Here is a 15,000-nt window from a genome sequence, read left to right as displayed (position 1 = left end):
ATCTCGTGTGGGCTAGAACCAGCCAATAGCTTGACTCCGTTCACCGCTGCTTCCTTCATCCGATATTGCTAGTCCAACGGAAAGCTTTGCTTAGCTTACTGGACTTAAGAGCTTTCTGACTTGTCTCGAAAAGGCCGTCTCACTGTGTACGGAAGGCTCAGTTTACTCGCGGTCCATTCCACCACGAAAGGGAGAAAGGTACTGCTATCATGGGGAACACCTATCTTTGAAATCCTATCTTTCAGCTAACGCTAGTCTAGTCTCCATTGGAATAAATAGGGCCAGCCTGGCTCAACCAGATGAATAGTTTATCTATCAGCAGGGTCGGGGCATAGCGTAGAAGTTCGGTCAGTCTCCGTTGGCACGGTACACTTTGTTCACTTTGTTTTTAATACGTTACTTTTCGGCTTAATAATAACAAGCATTATTCCTGGGCACCGGCAACCCTACTACTGACCAGGGAAGAGATCATGAATAGGGCGTGGTGCAAATCTAGTAAATGGTGCCGTCTCGTATCAGTGAACGTTGTTTGCTTGATGGATTGACGGAAGTCCGCTATTGATTCGGGAACCACAAGTCGAATAGGAATACGTAGATCAATCTCTGAAAGCTGCCAGTCCAGAGTAGCTTATTGGAAATGTCCTCTGGATTGAGTCCCTCGATATAGCAATATTATTTGCCGAGTCAAGTATAGTTCAAGTACTACTGCCAACAGGCGCAGGCTATTAGTCTGATTCCCTAGTAGCAAAAGTGGATTCCCTCATTCAGAAGTAGATTACATACAGACAGACAGGCCCGCATTGCTTCGATCCAGAGGTTCTTCTGCGAATCCCTACCATTACTGGACAAGAGTGGTGGACTCCCATCCCTGAAACCAGCAGACGGATCCAATACACATAAGACTTTTTTTCTCGGGAAATTCCGAATGTCATGCCCCACAAGTTAGTTGCCCAAGCGCTCCCTAGGAGGGCAGTCTACCACAAGATAGAGTTTGGGCCTGGAGCCAAAGCCCCAACCCCTCCATTTTTTGTTGAGCTCAGGAAAGAATTTAAGGAAGTCACATCGGCCCTCATCAAGAGGAATCTGATCTCGCTTTGATTCATCCGTTGCGCGGCGGGACCCACCACTCTCTGTAATTTCCCAGTTCCCCATCGTATCATATCAGGTTTAGGGGCTACCTGGGATAGATGAGTTTATTTGTGGTGCTACTACTTTACTTTTTCTGAGTGAATAACGTGAGTGAGTAAGCAAGAAGTGTTAGCCTTCCCCATTGCAAAGAATTCCTCGCAACAAGACGGATTTCTTCTTTCCAGAGCAGTAGTGGAAGTGTTCGTATTTCTTTCAAAGTGCCAGAATCCAAGTGGCAAGGAAAAGCTTTATTTGCATAATGAATCGTGATATAAAGAGGATTGGAAGTGCCGTGGTTCAGGTTGCGGAGCGGTGATACGACTTTTCCATATCAAAGATTCGACTCGAAAACCTTATGAACCTGTTTTCCTTACTTCAACTAGGTTTCTTCTTCCTTTTATCCATAGGAGGCAAGGATAGCAAGGGTAACAAAACAGATTAAGCAATCAAACGGATGTGCGAAGGAAAGTAGGACTTTTGACTATGGCTGGCATAAAAAGTTCACTTTGATCGTACACTCTACTAGGCAAAACTGGTGTGAGTGGTTTTTACTATGGGGGGCATAAACAGTTGAATATGGAGAGTCGGCTGAGTTTAGGACAAAAAGACAAGGCGTAGTCTTTTGAGTCTGATCAGTCTAGTGTTGCCTATGTTGGGTAGGAAATAAAAGAATCAAAGCCCTCGACGTTAGCAGTTCTTAGCGGGACTCGACGTTCCTAACAGCTGTTGAGCTCTCGAAGTATGAGATCCTGAATGCATCCTCTTTCTTTCCACTTCATCTTGGGAATCTGGAATGGTTGTTTATGGCTGGGTGTGACAGATCAGACTGAGTTTAGAATCAGACTTTCTATCTATCTATCTAGCTGTATTGCCACTCCAACGGTTCTTTTTCTTTGATTATGCCCCGTATCTCTCTGAGCCTATTTGATCTATTTGCTATATCTAAGTTCGAGTGTGAAGTTCGCTCCGGTTGAAGTGTAGGGCTTCCTAATTCCTGCTTCGTCCTCCTATGAATGCACTAGTATAGAAGGTTGGCCCGTCACCGTATACCATCGTAAGATGAACTGGAAATTCGTAGTTTCAACCAGTTACACAAAATAGGCAAGTTGAGGTTTGTTCAGCGTGTGTTGCCTCCAACTATAACGAGGCCCTTTGACTTGAGGTACGATCTTACCTCTTAACGCGCTTTCCTGCTAGAAGAAGTGAGGGTGATGTCCAATGACCTGTTGAAGAAGCTTGCTGTGTAGATAGGTTTCGTGAACCTAATGTAGAACCTGTAAACGAAAGACTAGAGTCCCGGAACCGCTGCCATTCAAAAAGCTATCAATCTGATTCGAAATACCAAGGTTCGAAGACCTCTGGCTTTGATTGTGTGCCCTTTCTTGTTCCTAAGGATTTCTAACCAGACCTTACCTTAGGCGGACGTATACTCAATTATCAATAAGACTAAATCGTGATCGACCCGCCATCATCTCTTGCCTGAACTGACTTACCAGTCACAGGGCCGAGAACACATGATCGAGGGAAATTTCTTTCATCACTACGAAAACTGGTTTTGCTGATTGACAAAACGGATCTCTTCCCTGTGAGCCGCCTTTAGGAAAACTGCACCAAAGATGTGTCTTTGTTCGGTTCAGATCAACAAAGCATTTGCTAATACCAGTCTGAAGGCAACGCTATGCAGCTCCATTTCCTCTTAAAGTGAATGGCCTTCCTATTATATCGAATATTTGGAGTTGCGGAGTTTTTCATAGAATGGGGTGTAGGCAAATACCAACGTCGGTGATTATAGGGAAATAGATGCTTTCTTACTTATGTTCTATACTAGCACATCAGCACCTACCTTTTCTCATTGCTTCGTGAGGGTAGACAATTGCCTGACTCGTACGTAACTGGGCCTGTTGTTTTCTAGTGCTTGATAGTCTGTAGTGTAGTCTATGAAAAGAAAGAAGTCACTTGTTCACAAGCCAAGAGTTCCATTGACTCCTCTCTTATCTACGTTCATGCTTACTTAACCAGTAGTGAATGGAATAAAGTAAGAAGTCTTTCCACACTCGTAACCTGTAATTAATGGGAGTCGGTACAGATTGGGTGTAGTGAAGAATGGAACCCCCTACTCTGACTTGGTCTAGTGAATGTCAGTCCGTACTCATACTCGGTCTAGTGAATGATAGGTAGGTAACAGTGAAGTAGTCGGCGCACCGAGAAGCACACGATCTAATCTACTCTTATTGTCAGTCTCTCCAGAAAGAAGAAGCACACCCTTGCCTTTATTCTCTTCTATGTTCTTGTCTCTAGTGTGGAGTTTTTCCTGTCATATCTCTGAACTGGACTACCAAAACATCTACACTGCATCAAGCCACGTTGTAAGAACCTCGACTAAGACTAAGAAAGGAAACATCCTATAAAGCTCTTGCTGGGTGATTGTTCAGGCTTCTTCCGGTGGATTGGTATTGGTAGAGTTTGTTTGCCGTATCTACACAGGTAGAGAACCTTGTTTCATAGGTTGGGCCTATAAATAGATAAGCGCGAGAGTACTTTACCGGTACCGGTTTAAAGGCATTATTCACTCAATTCTGCATTATTTCTTCTGGCAGCAGGTTATCTTTCTGCAACGCCCAAACAAAGGTGGAACACGTACCCAGAGATCCGAAAAGCTACTTCTCAAGAGTCCACTAAACCACTTGTCCCAGGCGCGGGCTAAATCACTCTGGAACTGGAATCGCCCGGCGCGAATCAAGTAGTCGTTATGTTTGGGATTCAAGGCAAGCTGGAATCAGAATCTGCAGGAAGACAGGGAGGATCTGGAGCCCATGTAGGTACGGCCTAAGCTGAGCTGCTAGCGGCATCAACTCTTTTCCCCGCAAATAAGAAAAGTAAACATTCCCTCCCTAGCCTACCCGCCCTTTATTTAAGTGGAAACAACCACTATAGGCTACTTAGACTAAAATAAAAAATAGGGGCCCTTCTCTAAGTCTAAGAAGGAAGCAGCATTACTTCATTTTTTTTACCAAGGAATGGACTCACTTTCCACTCCTTGAGCCTGCCATTGAAATGAAAACAGACTTTAGGGACTCGTTTTCGAAACGATCCGGTACCAAATTCCATGCTAAAAGCGGTAATCAGATGCCGTTACCTCTTTCTCTCTTTCTTTCTACTGGCCATAGTCATCTCGATTCTCACTCCATACCATACGACAATATCTATTTGACACAAGACATGACATGATCTGGCGGATCAGAACAGAAATGGGTTTAGCCTTCTCCCACTCCGGATTTGCGTATTCCCTCGGGAAAATGGGGTAGGCTACTTTTGAGTGAGATGCGGTTTTCTCAAAAGCAATCCATCGTTTCGAGGGTGCCGGGCTATGGTTCAGTTCGAGTCTAGTTTCCTGAAAATATTCCGTGGTTTTGGCCCAAGGAAAGGAGTAGTGACGGAGTTCATTCATTAGCAAGGATCGGACCCATTCCAGCTTAGAACTTACCACTAGACTCTTGGAATAGGAAATTGGCTTTCCCGAGAAGGGGACTAGCACTTGATTTCGTTGCCTAATAGAATCCCATTCACTCTTGACTCTTGGAATGAGTCCGGTGGAAAGTAAAGTAGGAAGGAGGGGCGAAATTCAGTTGTGTTGGACTAGATTCGAGAAATGCATAATCAAAGCATTTTCCGTTCTTCAGCCAGCCATGCCTGGAATCCATCGTTGTGCCAAGAAATAGTGCAACTTTTTCCACTAGGTGAGATGCACTTTTGGCCCATAGCGAGATAGGATAGAAGTTTTCAGATCAGCTCCCAATGAGATTAGTAGAATCTAATGAGGAGAATCAAAAGAGAGGTTGCCATAGCAGTCAGTGGTTTTGCCTGGGACAGACGTGGCGCACTTGATTGACCTTGCTTCCGGACTAGCTTCTCTTTTCATACCTGGCACGGCAGATTGAGTGAGTGAGTCCACTGTTTACGTTACAACTAGCAGTAGCGTGTCAATTCTAGTCAGAAAAAAAGCTTTCCATTGATTCATGATAGTGCCGTGCCGTGCCGTACTCAACTGGTATCAAAAGTGAGAAATAGGCGATATTCTCCTAAAGAAAGGACGGTTGGATTTTATTTAGACAGATTATAAGAAACCTTTTTGGATCCTTAGCGAAACATCCCTTATTATTAAATGCATATGGGCTTGACTTGATGGTTTTTGATGAAGTCGGTTCCCACTTTTCCAGTCAGGTTGGGAGACTTTTTTAGGGAATTGACTCGTGTTTGACTTGATCTGTCCACTTTGCATTACTCTCTTTTTTCGAGCATTACTTTCTTTGTTCAACTCATAAGTGGAGTGTGTACGACTCCGAGAACAGTGATCGAATAACCAACCTCTTTCCTTGCGTGTTCATTTTCTTTCCTTGCTCTACTTTTTGGCGAGAAAAGAAGAGCGAAGTAAAACAATGAGTACCTGCCCTATAGGCAGCAAAAGCCCTCAATCTTTTTTTCTTTTTTCTATTTGACCACCATTTTTTTCTTATTTCAACGCTTCTTCATAAAAACGACTTTCATCAGTCCGACATTAGAAGGAAAAGAACGATGAAAGATTCCAACTTACTTCACTCAAAGAGTAGAAGCTTCATCCTCCTAGCGAGCCGAGCCAGCCGAACTCAACCTTTTCTTATCTAGAACTGCCAACAGTGGAAAGCATACCACATTATCTCCATTCCATACTGAGTCCACAGCCCAGGGCTTTCTTTAATAGCGGCTATCCCCCGGAGAATCCTTGCATTTTGTTGAAAGGAAGCCTCCTCGGCATGATTTGCACGACCGAGGTCTTACTCTTTCGTTATGCTTTAACATTTCTATTTTATATGTTATTGGATATTTCAGTTAATTACTTTCATTCCCGAGGCTGGATTTCCTTACTCAATGGAGAGCGAAGCTCCCCTCAATTCTGGCCAGGATTCAAAGACCTATTCGGGCCTAGCCCTCCTTTTCTTTCTTTGTGAGGTGTCGACAGAACTCACTTCAGAGATAGAGTGGCGGGTACTTCTGGGTCGTATTCTCGCTCAGGGAAAGCTACACTATAGGAAGTCAGGAAGTCAAACAACGGAAGCAGGTCTGGCGTATCGGATCAATCTGCGACTGGCCTTTTATTCATAACATTAGTAGTTACTCATTGGGTGCCATCAGATGAACGAACTAGTTTTCCACAGAAGAGGATTTGAGGTAGGGCTGCTAGAGAAACTGACAAGGAAATCACAAGAAATAGAGATGCTTCACGCCCAGCCAATCTTGAAAGCTTGTACAGAGATCCAGAATTGCATCTTCAGAAGAATAATAAGCTAAGCGTCGCGTCGAATCTGGACTGGAAAGTCTCTAGAAGGATTTGCACTCCTACACTGCCTTATCAACGGATTCCTGAGAGAAGGGGCCGGGCTATTCATTCCTTCGAGGTGCCGCAGTAAAGGTAGACTAGCTTATTGGGCAAAAAGGTGCCGTACTTCTCAATTGTGAGACTAGAGCTTGATCCTCTCTTACGAGATTTCTAGTTCGAGATTTCGAGTTTCCTGAAAAGAAAGCGAAGAAAGAGTTCTGTATTGAAGATGTCAACTGCCAACTGCGTGCTTTCCCCAATTCTTCTCTTACGAAATGGATCGTTGATTCCTACCACTGATGGATTTATGCCGACCTTACCTTACCTTAAAAGGAGAAGGAACGGGGCTTCCAGAGTCTGAAATGCAACTTCCAATTGACATAGAATAGAATGATCCAACGAACCCATACTCGTACTCGGGAAGGCCAGCTGGAAATGCAGTGCAGTAAAGTAAGTAATTCAGTAAGTAATGCACTCAGTGCCAGTGCCGGTTAAGGGTCTATTGCCAGTGCTAGCGGAAAGAACCGGGCTATGCGCAGTGGAATAGAAAAACGAATATCAGGATTTCATAGAAACTAATGGAAAAGATGGAAATAATACCGAACTCTTCTATTGATTTATGGCTCAGGGCAGGTGTAACTTAGTGTGATAGTCTAGTTTGTTTCATTTAGGAGTGCGTATAAGTGAGCTTGGTACCATTCCATCTTCTTAGCTGTAGGCTTATTGCTAAGGATCGAGTGTGGACAGAAAGGTTTGATGATCTAGGTCATTAGTCTCCGGTTTCTCTTTATGTGTTTGTTCGTCTATTATAGTATATACGACAGATTCATAGCTTCTCAGATCTTTATGCGGGCGCATACATCTCGAATCCCTCACCTAAGAAGGAAAGCGATAGCCATCCATTTCTTATCCTTCGGCCAGGCCGGATCTAGATTAGTGACCTTGCTTCTTGACTTTCCCCTGCTTGTTCAAATCATGATATCCTTGCCCTGTAGGCATCCCTCATACGATCCGATCTACTTTGATTGTTTCATAGCATAGGTTTGTTTACAAGAAGTGGTAGCTTTCTGTGTTCCTAGCTTGATGGCTTTTCTTACATTCCTATTTCCACATTCCTATATTTCCTTTATTTTCAGGTCTGGCACTGGGCATAAGTTTTTGGTCGGCGGGAAGATACACCCAGCACATATGTTTTAGGTCAGAGTCCCATCCTACATTGACTATTTCCACACTTTATAGAAAGCATTTGGTACATTGGGCAACCCGTTTGATCACACAAGAGATGAAATGGAATTATTCTTGGCATATTTCCTATCATTTCACTACCGAGATCTGATCAATAGGAGGGCTCACCCGGGTTCTAGTTCAATCACTCCAATCCATCTTTTCTTTTCTCGGGCCAAGATGCAATAGTTTACCGGTCTAGTTCGTTTTCCCGAGAACCTACCTGCCCTAAGCGAAGAATGCCTATTCTGGACCAATTTCTAAGGGAAGAAGAGAAGGTTTGGCACCTGCTTCGGAGAAATGGTTTCTAAGTACTGGGATCCAACCAGTTTGCTTTTTCTGACAGCACCTGGGAAAGAAGTATTCATTGAACAAGAACAAGGATCTACTAGTCCAACTTTCATTCCAATCTCTATTCCTATCATCTCGCTTTTTCGGACAAGTTTTCTTCTTAACACAGGAGAACAGGAGATGCAATGTCGTTAGGGCCTTCTCGGTCTCCCCAACTAGGGGAAACCTCAAAGCAAACATCCTTCTTCGGACAAGAACTGGCCCATCTGCATCGAACTATTCGAAATCTTGAATCCCATTTCCCTAATCAAAAGGGAGGGAAGGCACTTATAGCAAAGCAGGTACGAGATATCGTTTCTACCAAAACCATGCTATCTACCAGCACCATTCTTGGCAATTGAGAGAAGAAGCAGTCTACCGGAGCGAGAGAACGAACCTAGCGTTTTGAGCCCTTGGAAAACATCATTGATATATGCTAACCCGGAGATTTCTTGGTTCATCATGCTATTGCAGAAGGTTTGCATGCAACTACATTGATTTTAGTAAAGGGTGCTTTAGATGCACTTTTTTAAAATCGATTAGCTTTCCGGAAATTTGACGTAGATTCAGAAGTGGAACAGGACTAGTTAGTGCTCAGGTTTGCCCGTCAACTAAAAGCAAGCAAGCTGTTTGGTAGATCGGCGTATTTCAAGGATCGGATCGGCGTATTGAAACAGAGATCTCTGGTGCTGGTTAGATCCCAAGCGTGCCATCGGATTCTTTAGTTTAGCCACTAGGCGAGAGGGACTTTTCGAATCAACCATCGACTCTCCTGATCTCCTGAGGGAAAATAGGGTTGCCTAATTAGTTGTGGCCCTAAGGGAAATCCACTTTTTCTTCTTGGGTATCGAGGGCAAATCCGGTTGTTGAGTGAACTCGTGAATCAAACAAAACCCTTCTTCTCGAACTGCTAGTGACCTACCGGACTTAGAACCTGGCCTGGCTTTCGAGAGGAGAGTGAAGTGGAAGCATGAGTGCTTACACGAACGGAAGGAAGTAGAAGTAAGCAAGCCATATTTCGACCCGCTTCATTGAACCTTAGAATGGCAAGTGCTCTTCCTGATGAAGCCCGGAAAAACGATCTGTAGCGACAAGCAAGAAAACAAACCTCTTTTCTGATGAAAGTGATTATGGCTGCTATGTCTCCTACCTTGCTATCGAGAATGGCATTTCCATTCCGGAAGAATGAGAGAGAGGGAGTCTTCAACCAACTTCCTTGTTTTCTTATCCGGGCTTAAACCAGAAACGAAGGATCCTTACCTGCCACTACCATAACTTTACTTAACTTAACTGCTCTTGTCAGCTAAAATATATAGGACTCTTCTAAAGCAAGGAACACTTCACCATCACCTGCATCCCATCAAGCAAGGCCTAAACGAACGCACCAGTACAACTACATTAACTGCTCTTGTACAAAAGGCAGAAAGAAACCTCTCTACTCAAGCACTAGGCTATACACTGTAAAACTAGACACACTCTTATCCTTTCAGGCAGTGATACCACTTCTCTGCAAGGCCAAAAGGAAGGTATGAAGCAGGGTTGTTATTTAGGAGTAGGAGGATGAAGAAGAAGTTGTTTTTGTTAGATTTAGGAAATAGGAAGAAAGCAGATGCTGGATCCGAAGCAGGTTGCTATTGGAGCTAGAGGAAGAAGAAGAAGAAGAAAGCAGGAAGAAGAACAATAAAGTTGTTATTTGTTTTATTTAGGAAGCTGGTTTTATTAAGGAAGTAGTAGCAACCACTCCTCTTTTCATTAGGTTATACCAATCACCCATACCAGATACGAAGGAAGCTGTACCTGTACCAATTCCCTGCAAGGCATCTTCAAAACCTAGCAACAAAAACCAATACCAGCCCCGCACCTTCACCAAAACCCATTCTTCTCAAGGAAGGTTCCTGTACCTTTCCATTACTAGTAAAAAGATAGCTATAATGATAGCACTTCCCTTCAAGGAACCAACCATTAACAATACCTGTACCAATACTTATCAAGCTTGTAAAGCTAGGATAAATGATGCCACGCTTCTTCCCTTCCCTGAACGATCCATTACAGGCTACCACTACTGGCTACCTTTACTTTAAAGCACTGTACTAGACTAGAGTAGACTTCCAAAACAGTTCCTACTGATCCGTATACCAATACCTTACTTTTAAGAAACGAAAGTGCAACGGCTTTCGAGTAATAAAGAACCTACTTTGCCAGCCTTGAGAAGGGAATGACCCTAGAGCCCAAGCAAACCATCTACGCAAGGCCGAAAACCCGCCAATCAAACCGCTAAAGCAAATGGGCAAGAAGGTTGAGCTGATGTAAATAGTAAAGGTCGGAAGCTCTAGCTTATGAAGACTCATGTTTTGTCTTGCCTGTGTCAGCTTCCATCTCCCGATGTTGCTACTCGTATCCATTCCTCCGTCTATAAACGACGTAAAAAAGAAGTACCATTCTTTCTCAATACTAGATTCCCTTATCCAGTGCAAGATGAAGGGATTTAGTGCTCGGAGGGCAGAACCTGTCTGTCAATTGGGCCCGATCTAGCTAATAAGAAGCATCAATAGAATGGAGTGGAGAACGCATAGACTCACATCCCCAGCCTTACAGTAGACAAGGTTGTCGGATCCACGGCTCTGCTATTGGAAGCACTACAACGGATATCATACTTCATGGGCGAGGGGAGGATGAGTATGACAGGCCGATACCAACTAGAATTCAAATCTGTATGCCAAGAGTTTGATCAACTTATTCAGGTGGCCAGAGAGGATTCTTCGAACAATTGCTATTTCATTCCATTGGCTAGGAATCGTAGGTATTGGCGTACGTATATTCGCTCGTGTCTCGTAGGAAAGTCTATCGATGAAGGGAAGCACCCTCGCCCAAGGAAAAGGATGCACTTTCGAAAGCAGGCTCGAACAGGTGAGTTGGTTGAGCAGAGAGGCAAGTCAGTAAGTCCAACCTTCATTGTTGAAGGAACTGCGGGTTAAAGGAAGAACAGTAGGGAGTGAAGGGCCAGTGGTTTTCTGTGGGTTGGTTTCGAGGAAGTGTGAGGCCCAGGCAGGGTATCGTATCACGAACGGGGTTCATCGAAGAAAGGAAACTTTCTTGGCAAAGGCAACTCCATAAATGAATATTCTAGTTATAGAGCTTGGGAGGAATTCCCAGATATCACATATAGTAAGTAAGGACAACCAGGAAGGATGGCAATCCAGTACTTGACAACGATTTAGAGGGGAAGGGCATGTTTCTTATCAATCGCGAATTGCATTTCAAGATCCAACGCTGAATCGACCAGGCCCTCGGAGGGAAATACATTTAGAACCTTCGGTTAGGGAGCCAGTTAGGATAAACCCCTCTGATCGATGAGATATCGAAAGAAAAGCAAAGAAGCGAACCCACTTTCATTACATTTTACAGAGAACGGATTACTAGCGAGGCTGAGTCGAAAGACGAAGGACATACTTCAAGCAGGGTTTCTAGGGTTAGAGAAAAGAATATCCCTCGGATCAGATAGATAGGATAAATCCGGCTAAGGAAGATTGGGCCTACCCAGATTAGGAAGAATTGGACAAAGCAGCTGCTCGGGCTAAGGTACAGTGTTCTTCAATGGGCCCCGCTTCAGTTCTGGTTGCTGAAAGCAGGAAGCTGGATCGGAACTAGGAAATCTAGGATGGGCATGCACTACCTTACCTTTCAATCAACTCCTGTATCACCTATGGGGATTGGAGAATGCCTTGCAATGAATTACGGATCCTTCATGGCCTCCAGAGGAGCCTCTAATGACCTCCCCCTTCTCGAAAGATATGTAGAAACAGAAAATTGAATAGAAGAGGAGAGCAGCATGTTTCTCCGGTATCTATACTATACTATATATTACAGCAATTGTTCGCCGTTTCCACTGCGGCCCACTTTAATGAAGAAGGGCTGTGAACTAAATTCGAATTTAGGAAAACAGTTTGCCAACCTTGTCATACCTGATATAGGACTGCTATTAATCTAATTATATAAATATATCGACTACTGACGGAAGAAAGCGGATCGGCTGTATTGTATCGATCTTGACCGAAGGGGAGCGGAGCGGTCTTTAACTTAATTCGTAAGAGGAAAACGACTGTCTCTACCATAGGAAAGGAAATGGGATTCAAAATGGCCACACCCACAAAGTAACATACACGACAATTCTATAATTCTTCGTCCTTTTTCTTGAGATAACGCGGAAAAGTATCTTTTTGCTATGGCGTATGATTTGATACTTGCCAACACGGAATAGAGACTCGCACTTGGGAACTCTTAGGAGTGGTTCTAATGTTAGTCAGATTTACTTCTTCCTAACGCGACGAGCAGATCAGAAGTATTTCAAGGATTGTAAGGGTGATACCTGGAGAGAGTGTAGCAACCCAACATAGATTTTTAGTACTCTATCTTAGTATTAAGAGATGGAAGAGAAGGAGCAAGGGAGCCTAGGATTAGGTGGTGGAATTGGAAAGGGGATAAGCAAGTTATGTTTAAAGAGAAAATAATTAATGAGACGGAGTGGAAGTTAGGTGAGGATGCTAACTCAATGTAGAATGAGATGGCTCATTGTATCAGTATCACGTCAGTGGCAAAAGAAGTTTTAGGTGAATCGAGAGGAAAGGAAACAGACTGACCGAACAAAAATAAACCTTTCATCTTTCTATTATATATATAAATATGAGGAGTCTAATATATAAATATGATGAGTCATGATTGGGTCGACCCAATCATGACTATGGGACCTTTTCTCGAGAAATGCTTTTTTTCTCGTTTAGTACTTTACTTGTGTAAACTCTCTTTTTCTTTTCTTAGAGAAGCGCAGGATTCCCTTTCTTCCCGGAACACTAATACAATCGCACTTTCTTCCTTGTCCCGCTAACCTATTATTTTTTTTAAGACAGAATTTTTAGCTTGAACTATCAATACTAGCCTAATTGATTGCTGGAATGGAACTTGATGTAACTGGCAGGGACCGCTTATATAGAACGCTTGTAGGGAACCGGAAACCAACCTGCTCTGCTAGGGAAACGACCCCGGAGACCAGCCTGATAGACTATATCTATGAACTTCGAATAAGTCCCTACTTTCCTATCCTAATAAGGGTACTGGCTCGCGAATGGCCCTACAAAATGACTCTCCTAAAATCAATGTCTGGAAGTCCTTTTAAGATAGGTTAATATAAGATATGCTATGCTTAACACTTAGGCTTAGCAAGAGGGACTGGCGCGTGAGACCGAGATCGCCATAGATTGATTGTGCAGGCAGGTAATACTCATTTTAACTAGAAAGAGGATATTATATTATACATGAGTACTGGTTATAGTCACACTCCCAAACTCCCGAGAAGTCTTTTTTACTTAACTCTAGGACTTGCTATAAGGATGGATTGCTTTTACCCTCTATCCCGATCTCGAATTGCGCTTGGCCAGGTTGGGCACAAACCCAGGTAGCCCCTAAACCCGGGCTCAGTCAAGAGCGGCATCTGAATCCCGCTGCAATCCCTCCAGCGCAGGTGGAGAAAAAGGGGCAAAATCTCAGTGGCCGACCTAATATGTTGGCTCCACTACCCGATTCCCCTTAATCCTCCAAGCCAATCAATGCCCCATACCCTTATCATGGTCAGTCTCATCTTTAGTGACTCCCGTGGTAAGGGGTCGAGGGAAGTGGTGTGGTGGGCCCCCTCACTTTTTTTGGAAAGAAGACAGAGAAATTCTTTTGCATTTTTGGAAGAAATCTTCTGAAGATGTCTCTTCTAGTAAGAATAGAGAAGATGTCTCATCTAGTAAGAATACACTTATTTGTGATCCTCCCTCTGTGACTGCTATTCCTATACTATCAGAACAGAAAGTAGACTATCCTAAGATTCGGGTTGCGATCCTCAAGGAAATAAGCTTGAATCTAAAAAAGACTATTAGAGTAGAGTGGGGAAACTTATAGCTACCTGCTCTTTCATTGAAATGAACGAATTACTGCCAGTAATCTGAGAATTCATTGGTTCAAGGTGATGCCGCCTTTTGGCTTGGTTCAAGCCAGCTATCCAATTACCGTGAGAGCTCTTGGACTGTTAGACCAAGTAAAGGTATTTGTCCCTTCCCCTTCTACTTACTTGAGAGTAGGGAGCAAAACTAGATAAGTCTTAAGCGAAGACTGGGTTTAATGATACCCTCCCCATTCGTAACTGCTTACAGCGGAACTTCTACTATTCATTCTATCCACTATCTCTCGACAAATGAATCTGAATCAAAGTAGAGTAGAAGGCCAGACCTTAGGCGAATTTCGGTATCAAGAGATGAAAGTGAAAGGCGGAGGTATCCTTGGACCCCAGAAGCTAGTTCCAGTATCCTCATTTCTTTGGACACCAAACATGCAACATATCCTCCATTGGCATTAACACATCATAGTGAAGCTTCCTTCACTGAACAGATCTTCAGCAAGAAGTGACTAGTTGTCATTCCAAACTCCTTACTCTTCCTCGTCAATTTCATTGCCTTAATGGCAGCAGTCTGATCCCTTTCTTCGATAAATGGAGCCGTGTGACAGCGCAGGTAGTCGCTTAGTTTCTTTCCCTGGTTGGCTAATGCTTAACACTGGTCAGATACCATAAGTTAAGTTAAGTTTAAGTTGAAGTTGAAGTTATGGTAGTGCTCGCTCGGCAAATCCTATCGGTTCAGCAGCGTCCTTATCCTTAGTAGGAGCAGAAGGGATGTAGCGAGGAGCCGAAACCTACCGTTACGGAACCGTGGAAAAAGCCGAAACCTAGGGTATTCCCTGATCTGAACTTCAATAACAACCATTGCCTTACGTACGGAAAGGAAGGTGCCGTTTGCCGCAAGTAGATCTAGCTGATTGACTCGTTCATAGGCGAAAATCAATGCATCGAACCCTTTGCCGATCAAAAGATTAGGAACCGTCCTCCTTTTACCGGATACCCTTGCGGCTCTAAATATCTCGTACGTATGTTT

This window comes from Zea mays, unplaced genomic scaffold, assembly GCF_902167145.1.
Source record: "Zea mays cultivar B73 unplaced genomic scaffold, Zm-B73-REFERENCE-NAM-5.0 scaffold_552, whole genome shotgun sequence".
Lineage (NCBI taxonomy): Eukaryota > Viridiplantae > Streptophyta > Magnoliopsida > Poales > Poaceae > Zea > Zea mays.
The sequence above is the reverse complement of the archived record's forward strand: the minus strand, read 5'-3'. Positions refer to the sequence as shown.